This window comes from Salmo trutta, chromosome 17 (genome assembly GCF_901001165.1).
Source record: "Salmo trutta chromosome 17, fSalTru1.1, whole genome shotgun sequence".
Classification (NCBI taxonomy): Eukaryota; Metazoa; Chordata; class Actinopteri; order Salmoniformes; family Salmonidae; genus Salmo; species Salmo trutta.
The window spans coordinates 14602386-14622368 of NC_042973.1; the positions used below are offsets into that span (position 1 = coordinate 14602386).

The window sequence follows — 19983 nt, forward strand, 5'->3', positions numbered from 1 at the left end:
ATTGAAGCAGCAGCACGACCAGGTGGACTGGGGACAGGAAGGAGTCATCAGCTATGATTTGGTTTGATAACTTGCTAGCTAAGTGGCTAGATGTCAAGATCAAGCTTATTGGTTACAGCAGAGACATTCAATCCCCTCCTGGATCAAGATCCCTGGTGCCTAAATTGTTTTGCGCAACAACAACAACAAAAAGTATATTTTTTTAAATAGCGCCGCTTCTCTGCATATTCGGTAATACCATATACCCCAAATATGGTACAGAAACTGTTTGAAAATCTGGATACTGCCCAACACTAGCTCACGCTCTCTATGGCAAAAAAAGAGTGAGGGAGACCAAGAAAGAGAGAGCGCAAGAGCGAGAGAACAAAGATAATGGTGTGTGAGCTCACACTGCAGGGCTGTTCCCCTGAACCTGTCTGTCTGAGAGGAGTGGGCCGTTTTAGCATGCTGGGCACTAAAATACATCTTAGTCTGCAGAAAGTCTGCACATTTCTGTTCCAACCTCAACTTAATGACTTGGATAGATCAAATCATTTAGTGGCTATGACACTTAACGTCTTTTGCCAAGATCTTGAAGGCAATTCATTGAGTAAGGAGAAGAAAAAAACTGCTGAGGAACAAATTTTGGAAGTGGAAAGTATGTTACGTAAAAGGGGTGTAGGTTTGGTGACTTGTGATCAGCTACGTTATATTGCACTAATTACTTCTCTAATAGGATGGCCCAAAGGGCTGTCTTCTCAGTGCGTGCAAACAGTTGAGGCATAATACCTCAATATTTCTCCAGTGTTGGACACAGCTGGTGCTATATTACCATGCCAACCAACCAGCAGTTTAAAAAAAATGTTTAATGAGTTCTCATGGTGGAAGTGGGCTACATAAGCTCGACAAGTTCTGTACAAGATGGACGACTATACACGTGTGGCCATTTGGCTTATGTGAGTTGAGCATCCTTCAGATAGCAGTAAAACTAGCCTGATGGACAGCTTCAGCATCACCTCTGCATTGTCCCCTTCCTAGTAAATCCCACTTGATTGATGTTCCTTTAGGATATAAAACAAGCTGACCGTAAAATAGCGTTGGGAATTCCGCCCATAATTTAACTCGATCAATGCCCACAACCCTATCATAAAACAAAAATGCTGAAGTCAAGGGATATGGAAATAGTCTTCAATTGGCTTTATGGAAGCATACTAGCTATATGTGCTGTATAATGTTCCAGGCTCTTGAGAGTACATTACTTCCCACCTGATCCTTTTATTCAGGTGTAAACACTAAGACCTTGTGCATTCTTGAACAACGGTTAATATAACATTATTGTTTATACTTATTTCCTTGGTCTGTTCCAGTGTACAAATACAGTTTATTTATGACAGAATGTTCCTTTTGGCAACTGTACTTAAAACAGTTTGATTACAAAATTGAGAACCATGAGATCATGGACTGCAACTGTTGCAAGGGAAGTCATAAACTCGTGGAAAACATCTCCGAAACCTGATGAAAAGCGTGAGACAATAACAGCTTTTGAGTTTTTGAGCATCAGGGTCACAGCACTGAAACATTATCGTAATGGGATCCTGCAAAAAATGTCTGGTGATGGCGAATGGTAATTTGAACAGAAACAAAATCAAAATAAAGTAATCTTTATCATAAATTCCCAATGTTTGAATCCCAAGTGTTTACTAAGTGTTATTGTACATCACAGAATAATAGAATTTAGTTCTGATGTGGAAGGATGCATGATTACAACATCTGTGACAAACTCTAGCAGACTCAATTAAAGCCCAGTAAAACAAAGTGATGAAAAAGCCAGATTAATGGATGACATGAAAAATATATGCACTCACTTTGGTAAAACTCGAATCAAATTGATTTTCATTGCACCATTTATTAAAAGAAAACATTGTTAACAGCTCGAAGCAAAACCCTGGTGGTTCTTGGGCGAGAAAAACAACTTGAGAGCCAGAAGGTCTGAACAAAGCCAACTACACAACCCAGCCATGGAATAACAAAAATATGACTACATCAAACATAAAAACACAAAATGCTAAGAATGAAAATATCAAGGTAAAACATTTCTGGGGTTTTGGATTATGCAAAGTTTACTGATATGAAATAATTACGAACACCCCCTCCCATCCGTCCACCTCTGCTCCAAGACACTACACTGGTGTGTCTGAGTGTTTATTAGAGGGAATGGAGGGGTTCATCCATTTAGAGTCTGCCATAGGGGTGGGAGGCTACTGAAAGGTTACTATAGCCCAACATGCCTCGTGCCATCAACCCCTGGGCCCCTATCTACAAAGCATCTCAGAAAACATCCTAGGAATCCTGTTAAAACCTTAAGACAAAAAAATGACTCCCAGTACAGAGTAGGTTTTAGGGTGATGTTAGGACACTGCTCTGAGCCAGGAGTAAAAATCCACTCATAAAAGTTTCTCAGCTGGTAAAGATGGTGATGACGCTCTTTGACATTGTTGTAAATTATGGGGAATAACCAATCGCGTGGAGGCATCGCCAGCTGCTTCAGACAACTATGGTGAATGTGACTATACATAAACGGTTGCAATGGTAAAAAGTTTGATGTAATTTTTGCCTGACATTTTCTTAAGAAATTCTGATCTTTGAATAATGTGATAGGCATACCGGTAATGCACTGAATAATACAGTATAATGGTTGTTAAAAGCGATTAAAAATATATATATATATTACTGTTATGCACTTGTCTTCACTTCTGTTCAACAACTCTAAATTACTTTGACACAGTAGGCATAAAGTTACTTGCCAATAACGTTTCATTAAACGTTTGAAATGTAATTAACCACCGAACACATAGGCCCTTGATGCTGTCAATTGCCCAATGTATAGGCACGCCAAATTTTGGCATATTTTTTTGCGTGATGTTGCGCTCCAAAAGGAATAACATGATGTAGGTTACTGAAATAATCTAAACAAAATTTTATTAGGGCCCCCAAAAGACGAAGGCCGGCTCTGACTGCATGTGTGGGTATGGATGTGGGTATGCAGACCCATCAGGAGTTCAGATTTATTGTGGCCCCCACCCCCATCAAATTTGCCCATCACTGGTCTTGATTATTTATGGGTTCATCATATAGAAATATTTAAATATTATTTTAACTCTATAACAATTGCCTGTCTATGGCGCAGGAACCACTGACACAATGCCCTTTTCTATTATGAAGACACCTGCTGGTAACTTAGGACAGCTTATGGAGGTCTCTTTAATGTCTATCGACTAGGTAGGACTCTTCTGACTAAAGAGATTTCATGCAAAGGGCTGTTACGGTGACTATATTACTGCCACCCCGGTAGTCACGAATCAGGACCGCAGTCAAATTCCAAATATGCAACCCTATTGAGCTGTTGTGGGAGCAGCTTGACCGTATGGTACATAAGAAGAGCCCATCAAGCCAATCCAACTTGTGGGAGGTGCTTCAGGAAGCATGGGGTGAAATCTCTTCAAATTATCTCAACAAATTGACAACTAGAATGCCAAAGGTCAGCAAAGCTGTAATTGCCGAATATGTAGGATTCTTTGACGTAAGCAAAGTCTGAAGGACACAATTATTATTTCAATTATAAATCATTATTTATAACCTTGTGACCTCAAGCTTTTGAACAGTAGTGTATAGGAGGCCCTGTTTCAAATTATCACTTTGTTAACAGCTCACTCCCTCAGAAATCGTTTCAGAAAAATATACTTTCTATTTTATTCAGCTGTTCAGTTGTATTCTAATATAAATAACTAGTGTAGCCCACAGCCATATGGCATAGATAGCTGCTCTATAGACGACTCAGAATATATTATTCTGCTATTCTGTTGTTCTGAAATAGTTTCCTTAGACCTGCCTAAAATAAACAATGGATTTATTGCGATGGTGTAGGCTATATTAAATGGATTTATTAGACTTTTTAAAATGTAGATGTTCCAGAAGGTCCGCTTCAGTGGCTTGTAGGCTGTGTGTGGAAGCCCGGAGATGCTAACGTGTTCATTAACATGAGACCGGCAGTTATTTGCATGACAGTTACCGGCTGACAAAATGTCATGATGACCACAGCCCTATTCATGCATAGGTTTTATTTTTACCCATAGGAGTAAAATGTCTCTATTCTCAGCACTTACGACCAATATTCTACTCTGAGACGCTTTGTGGACACGGACCCTGTTCTCTGGCATGACCTCCTCTTCTCCTTCAGCCAACACCATCACTCCCAGTCATCGGACAAGGGGTAATTATTTATCAGAGGAAACTGACAGCCTGGAATCTATAGAGCAGCTGATGATATTGAACATGACGCTATGAGCCGCTGACAAATGTGTTATGGAGGAAAGACGTAATAGAATTTAGCAAAGAGAGAGAGACATGGCATCCTGCACAGTAAGTGAGGTATACTTTTGGATAGCACCGCGTGAGTGCAGATCGTCTAATGATTTGAAGTTACAGTGGGGGAAAAAAGTATTTGATCCCCTGCTGATTTTGTACGTTTGCACACTGACAAAGAAAGGATCAGTCTATAATTTTAATGGTAGGTTTATTTGATCAGTGTGAGACAGAATAACAACAGAAATATCCACAAAAACGCAACACACTCTTAAAGGAAGTGCTCCTAACCGCAGCTTGTTACCTGTAAAAAAGACACCTGTCCACAGAAGCAATCAGATTCCAAACTCTCCACCATGGCCAAGACCAAAGAGCTCTCCAAGGATGTCAGGGACAAGATTGTAGACCTACATAAGGCTGGAATGGGCTACAAGACCATCGCCAAGCAGCTTGGTGAGAAGGTGACAACATTTGGTGCGATTATTCGCAAATGGAAGAAACACAAAAGAACTGTCAATATCCCTCGGCCTGGGGCTCCATGCAAGATCTCACCTCGTGGAGTTGCAATGATCATGAGAACGGTGAGGAATCAGCCCAGAACTACACGGGAGGATCTTGTCAATGATCTCAAGGCAGCTGGGACCATAGTCACCAAGATAACAATTGGTAACACAATACGCCGTGAAGGACTGAAATCCTGCAGCGCCCGCAAGGTCCCCCTGCTCAAGAATACATATACAAGCCCATCTGAAGTTTGCCAATGAACATCTGAATGACTCAGAGGACAACTGGTGAAAGTGTTGTGGTCAGATGAGACCAAAATGGAGCTCTTTGACATCAACTCGCCGTGTTTGGAGGAGGAGGAATGCTGCCTATGACCCCAAGAACACCATCTCCACCGTCAAACATGGAGGTGGAAATATCATGCTTTGGGGGTGTTTTTCTGCTAAGGGGACAGGACAACTTCACCGCATCAAAGGGACGATGGACGGGCCATGTACCGTCAAATCTTGGGTGAGAACCTTCTTTCCTCAGCCAGGGCATTGAAAATGGGTCGTGGATGGGTATTCCAGCATGACAATGACCCAAAACACACGGCCAAGGCAGCAAAGGAGTGGCTCAAGAAGAAGCACATTAAGGTCCTGGAGTGGCCTAGCCAGTCTCCAGACCTTAATCCCATACAAAATCTGTGGAGGGAGCTGAAGGTTCGAGTTGCCAAACGTCAGCCTCGAAACCTTAATGACTTAGAGAAGATCTGCAAAGAGGAGTGGGACAAAATCCCTCCTGAGATGTGTGCAAACCTGGTGGCCAACTACAAGAAACGTCTGACCTCTGTGATTGCCAACAAGGGTTTTGCCACCAATTACTAAGTCATGTTTTGCAGAGGGGTCAAATACTTATTTCCCTCATTAAAATGCAAATCATTTTATAAAATTTTTGACATGCGTTTTTCTGGATTTTTTTGTTGTTATTCTGTCTCTCACTGTTCAAATAAACCTACTATTAAAATTATAGACTGGTCATTTCTTTGTAAGTGGGCAAACGTACAAAATCAGCAGGGAATCAAATACTTTTTTCCCCCACTGTATATCTTTTAATTAAACATGCTTATGGCGGATATTCTCATGTGTAGTGAAGCTTAAAACCTTGAGTCTTTAAAGTTGTTTCTTGTGCTAAATGAATTTACTGCAAATGGTGATGATGTTATGAAAAGTTGTCCATCATTGGAATGAAATAACCCAATGGATGGTGTAGGAAGAGCTGTAAAGCCCAGCACATGAGAAAGTGGAGACAAAAGTTGAACGTCCTTAATATGTTCTGCATTTACAATTTACTTTTGCATTTGTTTTAATGGAAATAGTTTGCCAGCTATTCATCATAATAGGCATGCTATTTAATGGGTCAAAACAGGCTACAATAAAAAGATATAGAATAATAGAGGATGGTAGAGATGTTTGGTGGCTCAAAATGTAAAAAGTAAAATATCAGCCTAACAAAAAAATGTTAGCCTACATCTTAAAAATGTTTTGAAGTTGGTGGGCTGCTCCTCCTGCCACAGTGGAGATGAGATTTTCAAGATGATAGAGGCAGAGAGAGAATTGGGGGAAAAGACAACCCGCACCAGTCAATTAAATACAAACCACTGAGGGAAAAGGGCGAGTCAGAATTATCAGAGTTCCACTCTGCAATAATATCCAACTATGATAATATCTATACAATGGCAGAATCACTTCACACCAATTCCTTTCCAACTATTGAATATAATGGATTGATCATAATGTAAAAAAAAGAAGAAAAAAAGAATTGGAGAATGTAATTAATTTCAATGATAATACATTGTTTGCCTAGTCAGCAGTCTGCTATACGCACATATTTTTAACCACCATGATTCTTTGTTAAGACAGTTGCAATTGGTCCACGTAAAAAACGTCTGAAGGAGGTAGTGTTTCCATTTTTTTTTTTCTTCCTGGTGTGGCTATCAGATATGAGCCACAAGCATTTACTTATATTACATGTGACCGAGCTGCTGAATAAAATACATCCTGTAAAACTACTCCATACACAATTTATGGACAGGGACATTGTTCAAAAGGAATTTCCAGCTCGGAGCAGGTGCCCAATGTTGTTCACAGATCATTTGTATTATCTTGGAGATGCACTGAACAAAAATATATACACAACATGTAAAGTGTTGGTCCCATGTTTCATGAGCTGAAATAAAGATCCCAGAAACTTTCCATATGCACAAAAAGCTTATTTCTCTCAAAATGTTTTAAACAAATTTGTTTACATCCCTGTTTGTGATCATTTATCCTTTGCCAAGATAATCCATCCACCTGACAGGTGTGGCATGTCAAGAAGCTGATTAAACAGCATGATCATTACACAGGTGCATCTTGTGATGGCTGCTGTAACTGACTTCAGTGGGCAAATTCTCACCTTCGAAGGCCACTGTCACGCTGGAGAAGTCTGCTCTTCACGGATGAATCCCGGTTTCAACTGTACCTGGCAGATGGCAGACTGCATGTATGGCATCGTGTTGGCGAGTTCTTTGCTGATGTCCACATAGTGAACAGAGTGCCCCATGGTGGTGGTGGGGTTACGGTATGGGCAGGCATAAGCTACGGACAGCAAACAGAATTGCATTTTATCGATGTCAATTTGAATGCACAGAGAGACCGTGATGAGATCCTGAGGCTCATTGTCATACCATTCATCCGCTGCCATAACCTCATGCTTCAGCATGACAATGCACGGCCCCATGTCACTAAGATCTGTACACAATTACTGGACGATGAAACATTTCCCAGTTCGTCCATGGCCTGCATACTCACCAGACATGTCACCCATTGAGCATGTTTGGGATGCTCTGGATCAACGTATACGTGCTCTAGTTTCTTTCAACAACTTCACACAGCCATTTAAGAGGAGTGGAACAACATTCCACAAATCGACAGCCTGATGAACTCTATGCGAAGGAGATGTGTCGCACTGCATGAGGCAAATGGGGCGGCAGCGTAGCCTAGTGGTTAGAGCGTTGGACTAGTAACCGAAAGGTTGCAAGATCGAATCCCCGAGCTGACAAGGTACAAATCTGTCGTTCTGCCCCTGAACAAGGCAGTTAACCTAGGCTTTCATTGAAAATAATAATTTGTTCTTAACTGACTTGCCAAGTTAAATTTAAAAAAAGATGGTGGTCACCTGACACTGAATGGTTTTCTGATCCACGCCCCTACTTCTTTAAGGTATCTGGGACCAAGAGATGTGTGTATTCCAGTCATGTGAAATCCATATATTAGGGCCTGATGCATTTCAATTAACCGATTTCCTTCTATGAACTGTAACTCAGTAAAATCTTTGAAATTGTTGCACATTGTGTTTATATTTTTGTTCAGTGTAGAACAGCCTGGACTATGTGAACTCTGTACACTTATCAGTATGTTAGGATCAAATTTCAGAGGTATATTTGGATACCGCTACTTTTTTTACTGTACTGTTAGTTGACACACAATGTGTCTGACAATAATAGTAATAAACTCAACATCCATTCTGTAGTGACTCAAAGCACCCCAGATGACGATTTGACAGTGTTGTGTGTGGCTTAAAATAATGAGGTACTGTAGTTTGTATACACTTCTCTTTTGTATTGAAAGTACATTATCTTAAATTGGATTTTGAGAGGTGTTTCCTGATGAACTGGGTTGCATTCCAGAGATGAGAATACATGATTCACAACCAAGTCTGCATGCAATCATAACAACTGCAACTCACTTACCTTGGAAAATCTGACTTGTCAGTGCAAGGCAGAGGAACGGAGCAAGAAGTGCAGCACCAACATAACTGCAATCCTTATTATACCTATAGCATGTGAAGTTGGTGCAAAAGCCAATCGATGTTTTGGTCAACCAAAGCACTAGCTCTTGGCTTTCTTCCAGGCTGCAGGGTGAGAATGTGCAGGGTGAGAATGCTGAGAATGCAAATGTTTTATATTCAACATAACTTTGAGGAGATTTGCCAACTCAACTGTTCTTACTTTTGGCCATAAAATAGACCCCAAAACCCCGTAACTAGAGAGGAACACTAGAAATTATTAAGGCACTTATTAGTTATCATTCTATTGATTATGTAAAGATAAAGGCTTGATAAGACACCAATATAGCTGTGCCCATAGTCCTAAATCTTGTATGGAAATATGATCTAGCCTACAGTAGACTAGATTAAAGCATTAAAGCATTAGATTAAAGGTATATGTTACGGTGATTACTGGAAGCCTTATGATGCGGTGGCAAGGTAGGACGCTTTAACCGATAACCCTTACCCCACTACTCAAACTACCATTTCCCAGAGCTGTAGTACGTAACCAAACACAATCAGGAATACCTGATTAATCGTATTGATCAGTGGTTAGATCTCTGACATCTTCTACATTCAATTCATAACCAAGTGGCAGTCATTATTGATACCTGGGTGAGGGCCTGATCATTTTCTTCACTTTAACAGCTAGATTTCAGCTGCAGCTATGTTGTCCTCAATGGCATTCCTACCCATTTTAACGTCAGAAGCCTCAAGACAAGAAGTTTTGACTTTATTTACAGTACAGCTTCAATGCAATATATTGTCTAGAGTCATTCTATTTGACCTCTACAAACATGTTTTTCTATTTTTGCTGAGAAATGTAATCTCGGAGCAAGATGGCATGCCGTTACAAATCAATAGGAACACTGGCTGGCAAAATAAAAGCTTGGGAGTGATCCTCTTAGCCGCTAGTTGTTCTCAGTCAGTCACTCAACACGGCAGTCAAAAAGCTTCGAGTACACACACACGCTCCAGTATCTCATCTAAACGCTGGGGGACGAAGGGAGAGGGACAGACATCAAACACATGAAGCACCAGGGCCTGGGCTACCGCTTTCCCTTCACACATACGTTCTCTCAACTCACTAGACAAAATATATTAATACACATTTCTATGGAAAGAAACGATAGGAATAATTGTTTGCACAGAAGAGATGTTTTGTGTATAATCAAACTTACTTTAAGCTGGGCAGCCATGAATGACAGACTACAAAGGAGAAACAAGTGACAACAGTCTGCCCAGTGACAATGAAGCCAGGAGAGACCTGTACTTTACTGGTGCAAAAAGGTCACAGGTCATCGATCAACCAAAGCCAAACAAAACAGATGATACATTAAACCCTACGGGGGTTCAATACAGTTGATAACAATATGGATTAGCATGAAGGCATGCAGTACTGTGAGGAGTTAGGATTTGTGACAATATAATGGTTGTGGCATAATCACAACAGGACCAGAGTGTGATGTAATAAAGAGTACATTATGTGATGCATACTTTGTCTGCCCTCCCCTTTTATAAAGCAACAACTCTAAACCAGGGCTGTTGAATTCCGGTCCTGGTTTTGTTTCTACCTGGTAGTTAATTGCACTCACCTGGTATCCCAGGTCTGAATTAGTCCCTTATTAGGAGAGGAGGAAAACCAGAAGTGTTTTGTCACTCCAGGACCGACATTGAACAGCCCTGCTCCAAACCAAATTACCATTAAACTTTTGACCCCCCAAAAAACATCCCCAAACTAATCGTGCAAAACTTCCAGTGTGTTGGACAAGGACAACAAGGTTGACATCCCCTTTGGTCATGTCATGTCTACCCCCTTGAATTGACTGCACTCAACTCATCAGTAAAGCCCCGCCAGGCTTTCCTCTCCCAACCAGCACTATCTAATATGCCAGCTGAGGAGCCCCAGGGGGGTGGGGCCTCCAGGGGCCACAGAGGTTGAGGAGTCCAAGCGGAGTGACATTGAGCTCACATGGTCCATCACGTCATGGACCTCCAGGCCTCCACACCTACGGCTCCCTTGTTTGATTGGCTTGTCACACGTCAGCTCATCCAATCCCATCCCCTAGGAGCTTGCCAGCATGTCAGATCCAAGGGCTTGTGGTGTTTGTTTGCCTCCGTTCTCATTTGACATGGGTGATTACTTGAAACAAATCCTGCCAGTGCAAAGTCAATGACAAAGAGCATGCAGTCCAACGCACTTTGGTATGTGTCATTGAAGTGTTGCTCCTGTCTCTCCGCTGGCTTACCCCTAAAAATATATTACGTTAGAATCGTGTTGTTCCAAAAGTTACATGTTCAGTGTGTAACCATGACTGGCAGAATTGTTCGGAGGAAATGAAGCAATGGCAGGAGCATCAGTGACTGATATGGGGGTTTATTGATGTTGAATCCAGTCAGGTGTTATTCCGCTTTGGATAATCCCCCTTGTCATTTCTCATTCTGACTATGCTCCTCTTTGCGCAACAGTGCAGTGGCCTCCAAACACAGCTAAACACTTAACCTGTCAGGACGAAATTGATATTGTTCTTCAGTTGAATGGAATAAAAAAGGAAGATATGGAGGCTAATGCTACAACCTCACGGCAGGTTCCCTTCTGGTAATATGTTATTATTATTATAATATACTGAACAAAAATATAAAAGCAACATGTAAAGTACTGGTCCCATGTTTTATGAGCCGAAATAAAAGATCCCAGAAATGTTCTATATACACAAAAAGCTTCTCAAATGTTGTGAATACATTTGTTTACATCCCTGTTAGTGAGCATTTTTTTCCTTTGCCAAGATAGACCTGACAGGTGTGGCATATCAAGAAGCTGATTAAACAGCATGATTGTTACACAGGTGCACCTTGTGCTAGGGACAATAAAAGGCCACTCTAAAATGTGCAGTTTCGTCACACAACACAAGGCCACAGGTGTCTCAAGTTGAGGGAGTGTGCAATTGGCTGCACTATTGTAAAGTGGTTGTTCCACTGGATATCATAAGGTGAATGCACCGATTTGTAAGTCGCTCTGGATAAGAGCGTCTGCTAAATGACTTAAATGTAAATGCATGCTGACTGCAGGAATGTTCAACAGAGCTGTTGCCAGGAGAATTGAATGTACATTTCTCTACCATAAGCCACCCCCCAATGTCGTTTTAGAGAATTTGGTAGTACGTCCAACCGGCCTCACAACCGCAGACCACATGTAACCACACCAGCCCAGGACCTCCACATCCAGCTTCTTCACCTGCCGGATCGTCTGAGCCCAGCCACCCGGACAGCTGATGAAGTTGAGGAGCATTTCTGTCTGTAATAAAGCCCTTTTGTGGGTGGGCCTACGCCGTCCCAGGCCCATACATGGCTGCACCCCTGCCCTGTCATGTAAAATCCACTCAGGCCCCCCTTCCAGCATTGGGTAACATCTCTATACATTTTGCCATGTATAATGTTCATTCATGTGATATGAGTGACCCAAACATTAAAACAAAATCTATGGGCTAAAAAAAACTTTAAAAAAATTGTTAGCTGACATAGGCTAGTTGATTAGGACAGTTATAAATATCTCTCTAAGGTTTGCAATGACTGACATGACAATAGTGAAACTGATGACACACTACCCAATTTATAAATGGCACCTTGTGCATTCTACCCCCCACCCACCTCACAGTTTGGGAAACACTGGTGTAGATGCTGTGATGTGGACCTACCTGTATAGCCAGCATTATGGGTGGCCTACCACAAGTCTGAAATTGTGTATATGTACATCAAGAGACTGAACTAAATGCCATAGTCAAAACAATATTTCAACCACCATTCATCATTTATTTTCTCTAGTCTCACAGGGGAGGGCCACAACAGGAGCCACACCACCCACAGACGATCAACAACACTCATCCCACTGACTGGGTATTGATCCGAGAACTACTCCTCTCAATCAATTCAAAAGTGGCCTGAATACTCACCAGGAGAAACAGCTGCTCTACTTTGCTTAACCACATGGACTGATTATTTGAATTCCAATTTCGGGTGGGAGGGATAGACTGATCCGGGGTCACCTTCGATTACACTCCAAAGAACAGTGTACTGTACCTACAGATTCCATTTGAAGACTCCATGCCTCGTTTCATATTTTAAATATGATCATTGTCTGTTCAATAGTTTCAACAGGGGCCTGAGAAGATATATGACATAAATGAGGAAATATCAATAAATAACTTGAGGCCCAAATACAAGATCAATCTTTGTTTTAAATGATTAGACAAAACCATCCATGTGAAAGTGCAACAGTAATTATCTTTAACTAATACCAACAGGATAGAGTGATTTACAGTTGGCAAAGCTTCTGCATGTCAAAAACGGCAGATCTTGTTTTGTGTATTTTCATGCGATTAGAGAGAAATCTGTTTTCCTTTTCTGGGACTTGAGCCACAAAACATTAAGGCTTGTTAGAATGTATAATGAGTAACAAATAAAATTATACTTAAGACCCAACGTCTTCACGTCTCCTTTCATTAATATTCATGTGTTTTTCAAGCATTGCTTGTGTGGACTAACACACTTTTGCTTCAATATTCTGACTGGTTGATATTTCTGCATGCAAATTACCTGAAAACTGGGCTACCTCCTCCCACAGTTCCAGTAAACACAAATGCCAACAATGCTTAGGCTAATTTAGGAAATAAAATTCTATTAAAAGATAGTAATACTACGCTTTGAGGCAACAGCCTAATATTATTATTTGAATGGAAACAGTGTATTAAAGACATAAAATGCAACATACAACAATTTCAATATTTTCTGAGTTACAGTTCATAGAAGGAAATCAGTCAATTTAAATAAATTCATTAGGCCCTAATCTAATGTATGGATTTCACATGACTGGGAAGGGACGCAGCCAGGCCACCCTCCTCAGATGATCCCGCAGGTGAAGAAGCAGGATGTGAAGGTCCTGGGCTGGTGTGGTTACATGTGGTCTGCGGTTGTGAGGCCGGTTAGACGTACTGCCAAATTCTCTAAAATTACTTTAGAGGTGGCTTAAATTATCATTACATTCTCTGGCAACAGCTCTGGTGGACATTCCTGCAGTCTGCAGACCAATTGCACACTCCCTCAAAACTTGAGACATCTGTAGCATTGTGTTGTGTGACAAAAATACACATTTTAGATTGACCTTTTATTGTACCCAGCACAAGGTGCACCTGTGTAAAAAAATAAAGAAATATTCACTAACAGGGATGTAATCAAATTTGTGCACAGAATTTGAGAGAAATAAGCTTTTTGCGCATATGGTAAATTACTGGGCTCTTATTTCAGCTCACGAAACATGGGCCCACCACCTTACATTTTGTGTTTATATTTTTGTTCAGTATAATTGAGGATTTTAATTAACATTGCACTGGTATAAAATATGTCCTTGTGAAGAACCTAATAAAAAAGACATTGGTAGGCCCGTAGGTATCGTTTCAGAATACAAATGTATCATGAAGCTAGAGCGCATGCCAGAACTCTGTTCCATTAGATGTCTATCAATGAGAATGTTGTGAATAATAAAACAGTTGGAAGACAACATAGATATGCATTTGTAAGCTCAAAATCACTATAAAATTCTGATTGTAGTGTCCTCTTCCAACTCCAAACAACAGCTTGAGGCATGGAAAGACTTTCATTCATTTCATTCTCGTTGGAAGGAAATGTCCCATTAAGCGAGTCAAAAATCTTTGCTCTACATACGACAGACAAGTCCAAATTTCATAAGAGGCAGTTCACACCAATTTCCCTTAAGATAGGAGAAAGCTCACCTTGACAGTCTGGTCCAAGGATGCAGTAGCTACTCGAGACTGGGGTCCCATCAGGCCACAGTGGATGTCAGTGATGGGGAGAGAGTGACGGCAGAGGTCATGGCGAGGCTCAGGGGTGAGTGACAGGTCCAGCTGAACTACACTGCAACACAGAGGGAGCGTGTGGTCATTTATTTACATATGCATAAAAAATGCTGGGATTTCACATTAAGTAGTGAAGGTGACTAGCACTGATTACACACTAACCTCAGAACACCAATACAATTCCATTACAAATCATTTTAATCTTTTTACCTCACATGTAAAAGTAAACCAAAAATGTATTTCCTTCGTATTTGCTAAGGTTTGACCATTTAAAAACTAGAATATCACTATTATTTTAGCAATAATTAATAGTGACAAAAAATATTATTTTCGTGTATTTTTATAGTCAGAGCATTTGGGCCAAAAATTCAATTACAGCTTCCTGAGCACATATAGCTCTGAGCTTCACTGGTTCTGGCTCAGTAGAGACAACATCTTGCCAGAGCAGGACAGGAGAAAAGGAGAGAGGGAGGCATATAGGTGGTTGAGCAGAGACAGAGGGAAAGATACGGGGATAGAAAGCCCGCTGATTAAATGAGCAGGACCCAGGCCCCATTCTGTCAGCTCAGCAGCGAGAGGCGCTCCCTGGCAGGATCTCAGGGACAACCTGTATCAACATCTGTGACAAACATCACCCGTAACAGGAACACACCGCAGCATGGGCTTCTGCTCTGGCGTGTGCTCATAAAAAGGGAGGAGAGAAGAAGAAGCCTGGGGCGTTCTGAGGAAAATCAAACCCCTAACAGACTTCCAGGTGCAATACTCCCTTTTGGAGCCAATTTCGGCTCAAAGTTGCTCAGGGTGTATTGCAGAGATATTACTGTGGACACGGCCGATCATTACGTCCCACTGGGAAGGGGTCGATGCAAACCACTTAATGTCGGTGCGTGGGCCCGACCAAGGCATTTCACCACAGGTGAAAGATGCATTTCCCGATGCAGCCCGGTGACCATTTAAAATTCCTCTCAGACCCGTAGCACTCCCTCTTTATGCTACATTGAGTTTCACATTGCCCCTTCAAAAAGGGGAAGGTCAGAGAAAGTAGCAAACACTGGACTTCAAACTTTAATTGGGAATTAAAGTCAGACAAAGAGAGTGGATGTGTTTGTGATATATACACTGAGTGTACAAAACATTAGGAACACCTTCCTAATATTGAGTTGCACCCCCTTTTGTCCGTTCGTCAGGGTATGGACTACAAGGTGTCGAAAGCATTCCACAGGGATGCTGGCCCATGATGACTCCAATGTCTCCCACATTTGTGTCAAGTTGGCTGGATGTCCTTTGGATGGTGGACCGTTCTTGAGTGTGAAAAACCCAGCAGCATTGCAGTTCTTGACACACTCAAACCAGTGCGCCTGGCACCTACTACCATACTCCGTTGAACGGCACTTAAATATTTTTTCTTGCCCATTCACCCTCTGAATTGGGCACACATACACAATCCATGTCTCAATTGTCTCAAGGCTTAAAAATCCTTCTTTAACATGTCTCCTCCCCTTCATCTACACTGATTGAAGTGGATTCAACAAGCGTTCATAGATTTCACCTGGCCAGTCTATACCATGGAAAGAACAAGTGTTGATGTTTTCTACACTCAGTGTAAAACTATGTATGTTGTATTGTCACATACACTGGATAGGTGCAGTGAAATGTGTTGTTTTACAGGGTTAGCCATAGTAGAACAGCATCCCTGGAGCAAACTAGGGTTAAGTGTCTTCGACAGATTCTCTCACCTTGTCGCCTTGGGTATTCGAACCAGCGACCTTTCAGTTACTGGCCCAACGCTCTAACCGCTAGGCTACCTGCCACCTTATACAGTGGGCTCCAAAATTACTGGCACCCCTGACTGGCAATGCACAAACAATACTTAAAAAAATATAAACAATATAATTAGAGATAAACTCAAAATGTGAGAAATACTGTACTTTATTAATGTTTCAATGGAACCAACCAAAATCAAAAATGTATTTTGTATTAAATAATTGTAACCAAAGTCAAGGTTTCATAATTATTGGCACTCCTCATTTAGTACTTAGTGCAACCACCTCTGGCAAGGATAACAGCATGGAGTCTTTTCCTGTAATGTTTGACAAGGTTAAGGAACACATTTGGAGGGATTTTGGACCTTTCCTCTATGCAGATCCTTTCAAGGTCCTTCACATTCTTGGGTTTGTGCTTATCAACTGCCCTCTTCCACTCAGCCCACAGGTTTTCTATTGGATTTTTGTCCGGAGACTGAGATGGCCATGGCACAACATTGATTTTGTTGTCACAGAACCATTTCTGTGTGGATCTTGAGGTATGTTTCGGGTCATTGTCATGTTGGAAAGTCCACATACAGCCAAGTCCCAGCCTTCTGGCAGAGGCAACCAGATTGTCAGCCAAAATTGCCTGATACTTGGTGGAATTCATTATGCCATCAATCTTAACCAGTGCCCCTGGACCTCTGGAATTAAAACAGCCCCAAAACATCCCCGACCCCCCTCCATATTTCGCCGTGGGTATGAGGTGCCTCTCCTTGTATGCATCTCTGTTTCGACGCCAAACATGCCGATGCTGTATCTGACCAAAACGTTCCATTTTGGTCTCATCTGACCAGAGCACCTTCTTCCAGTCATAATTTAAATTACGTTTGGCAAACTCCAAGCGCTTGCGTCTGTGTCTTGGGGTCAGAAAGGGCTTTCTTCTGGCAACCCTTCCAAAGAGCCTGTGGTTGTGGTGGGGTCTGATGGTGCTTTTTGAAACCTGGTGACCCCAAGATGCCACCAAGGCCTGCAATTCTTTCACAGTGATTCTTGGGGATTTTGTTGCTTCTCTCACCATCCTCCTCCCCATCCTGGGGGGCAAAATGCATTTGCGTCCTCTACCTGTGAGGTTTACAACTGTTCCATATCTTTTGAATTTTTTAAAGAATTGCCCTGACAGTGCTCAGTGGTATATTCAATCGTTTGTGATCTTCTTGTAGCCATTACCAGATTTATGAAGGTATACAACCATCTGTCTCTTTTGAACTGCCAGTTCTTTTGTTTTCTTCATGGTGTTGGATGACAGCAAGATATTACATGTGTGTTACATCATTTTTATACCCTAGTGAAACAGGAAGTGATGTAATGGCTCAATATAGTTCCTTAAGACTTAGATAAACTTAAATAAGTGGAATTTAATTTGTGGTAAATGTTATTTACAATAATCTTTAAGGGTGCCAATAATTGTGAAACCTTGATTTGGAGGACATTGATTTTTAATTAAAATCAATAAATTATTTTGGTTGGTTCCATTGAAACATTAATAAAGTACAGTATTTCTCACGTTGGTATTTTGAGTTTCTCCATAATTATATTGTTTATATTTGTTTAAGCATTGTTTGTGCATTGCCAGCAATTTTGGAGCCCACTATATATAGTCGTAGCTTCAGTCATGTTAATAGTGGTGTGGGGGCTGTGCTTTGGCAAAGTGAGTGGGGTTATATCCTGCCTGTTTGGCCCTATCCGGGGGTTTCATCGGATGGGGCCACAGTGTCTCCTGATCCCTCCTGTCTCAGCCTCCAGTATTTATGCTGCAGTAGTTTATGTGTCGGGGGGCTAGGGTCAGTCTGTTACATCTGGAGTATTTCTCTTGTCTTATCCGGTGTCCTGTGTGAATTTAAATATGCTCTCTCTAATTCTCTCTTTCTTTCTCTCGGAGGACCTGAGCCCTAGGACCATGCCTCAGTACAACCTGGCATGATGACTCCTTGCTGTCCCCAGTCCACCTGGCCGTGCTGGTGCTCCAGTTTCAACTGTTCTGCCTGCGGCTACGGAACCCTGACCTGTTCACCGGACGTGCTTGTTGCACCCTCGACAACTACTATGATTATTATTATTTGACCATGCTGGTCATTTATGAACATTTTAACATCTTGACCATGTTCTGTTATAATATTCACCCGGCACAGCCAGAAGAGGACTGGCCACCCCTCATAGCCTGGTTCCTCTCTAGGTTTCTTCCTAGGTTTTTGGCCTATCTAGGGAGTTTTTCGTAGAGAGTTTTTCCTAGCCACCGTGCTTCTTTCACATGCATTGCTTGCTGTTTGGGGTTTTAGGCTGGGTTTCTGTACAGCACTTTGAGATATCAGCTGATGTACGAAGGGCTATATAAATAAATTTGATTTGATTTGAATAAGATCCTCCTCTCCACCCTCTCAGGGCTGGGTGTCTCAGGCTCTCCACATTCCTGGATTGCATCCTACCTGGCAGGCTGCTCCTACCAGGTGACGTGGAGAGGATCTGTGTCTGCACTAGGGCTGTTGCGGTGACTGTATTACCGGCAGTCACGAGTCATGAAGGCAGTCAAATTCCACGTGACCGTTTAGTCACGCTAATTAGGCTTCTCCAAGCTCGGATGCTGCTGCTGGTCATTAGTAGCCTAACAAACTTGCTAACTGCCTGGTACTCACTCAGCACTGTATTATCCCTCTAACCACTCTGACATCAATGAAAATGTATTTTAAAATCTAATCAAACACTTCATGGAGAGCCCATGAGCTCATGTTGCGCAACATTTCTATAGGCTATGCAATTGTGTTAGAAAACAGGATGATGGCCTCTTAAAAAGAGAATCCCATTAGCTTCTATAGACTAGGACTACTATATTTATTCTCAACGTTCCTAATAATTTAGCACATTGCTTCTCTTTACAACAGGAGTATAGCCTACCTGGCTGGCATGAAAATTAATCACAGGAAAAGGGTCCTCCATTCGCTATTTAAGTGCATAGATGACATGTATTTTTTCCACTGCCCCTGTTTCGATACAGGTGCATGATAATGGTACATTCTAAATCAAAACAAATTTCACATATATTATTTAGTAAACAATAGAGGTCGGCCGATTAATCGGAATGGCCGATTTCAAGTTTTCATAACAATCGGAAATCGGTATTTTTGGACACCGATGTGGCGGTTTTTTAAATATTTTTTTTACACCTTTATTTTACTAGGCAAGTCAGTTAAGAAAACATTCTTATTTTCAATGATGGCCTAGGAACGGTGGGTTAACTGCCTTGTTCAGGGGCAGAACGACAGATTTTTACCTTGTCAGCTCGGGGATTCGTTTTTGCAACCTTCCGGTTACTAGTCCAACGCTCTAACCACCTGCCTTACTTTGCACTCCACGAGGAGCCTGCGTGGCAGGCTGACTACCTGTTACGCGAGGGCAGCAAAAAGCCAAGGTAAGTTGCTAGCTAGCATTAAAATGATTGATTTTTATAAATCTTCACATAATCACTAGTTAACTACACATGGTTGATGATATTACTAGTTTATCTAGCGTGTCCTGCGTTGCATATAATCGATGCGGTGCCTGTTCATTTCTCATCAAATCACAGCCTACTTCGCCAAATGGGTGATAATTTAGCACTGTCGTTGCACCAAACCTAA

At 41.6% G+C, this 19983-nt stretch overlaps 1 pseudogene; it reads right to left on the minus strand.

The window, feature by feature from the left end:
• Positions 1 to 19983, minus strand: part of LOC115151263 (WD repeat-containing protein 18-like) — a 79040-nt pseudogene that overhangs the window by 43530 nt on the left and 15527 nt on the right.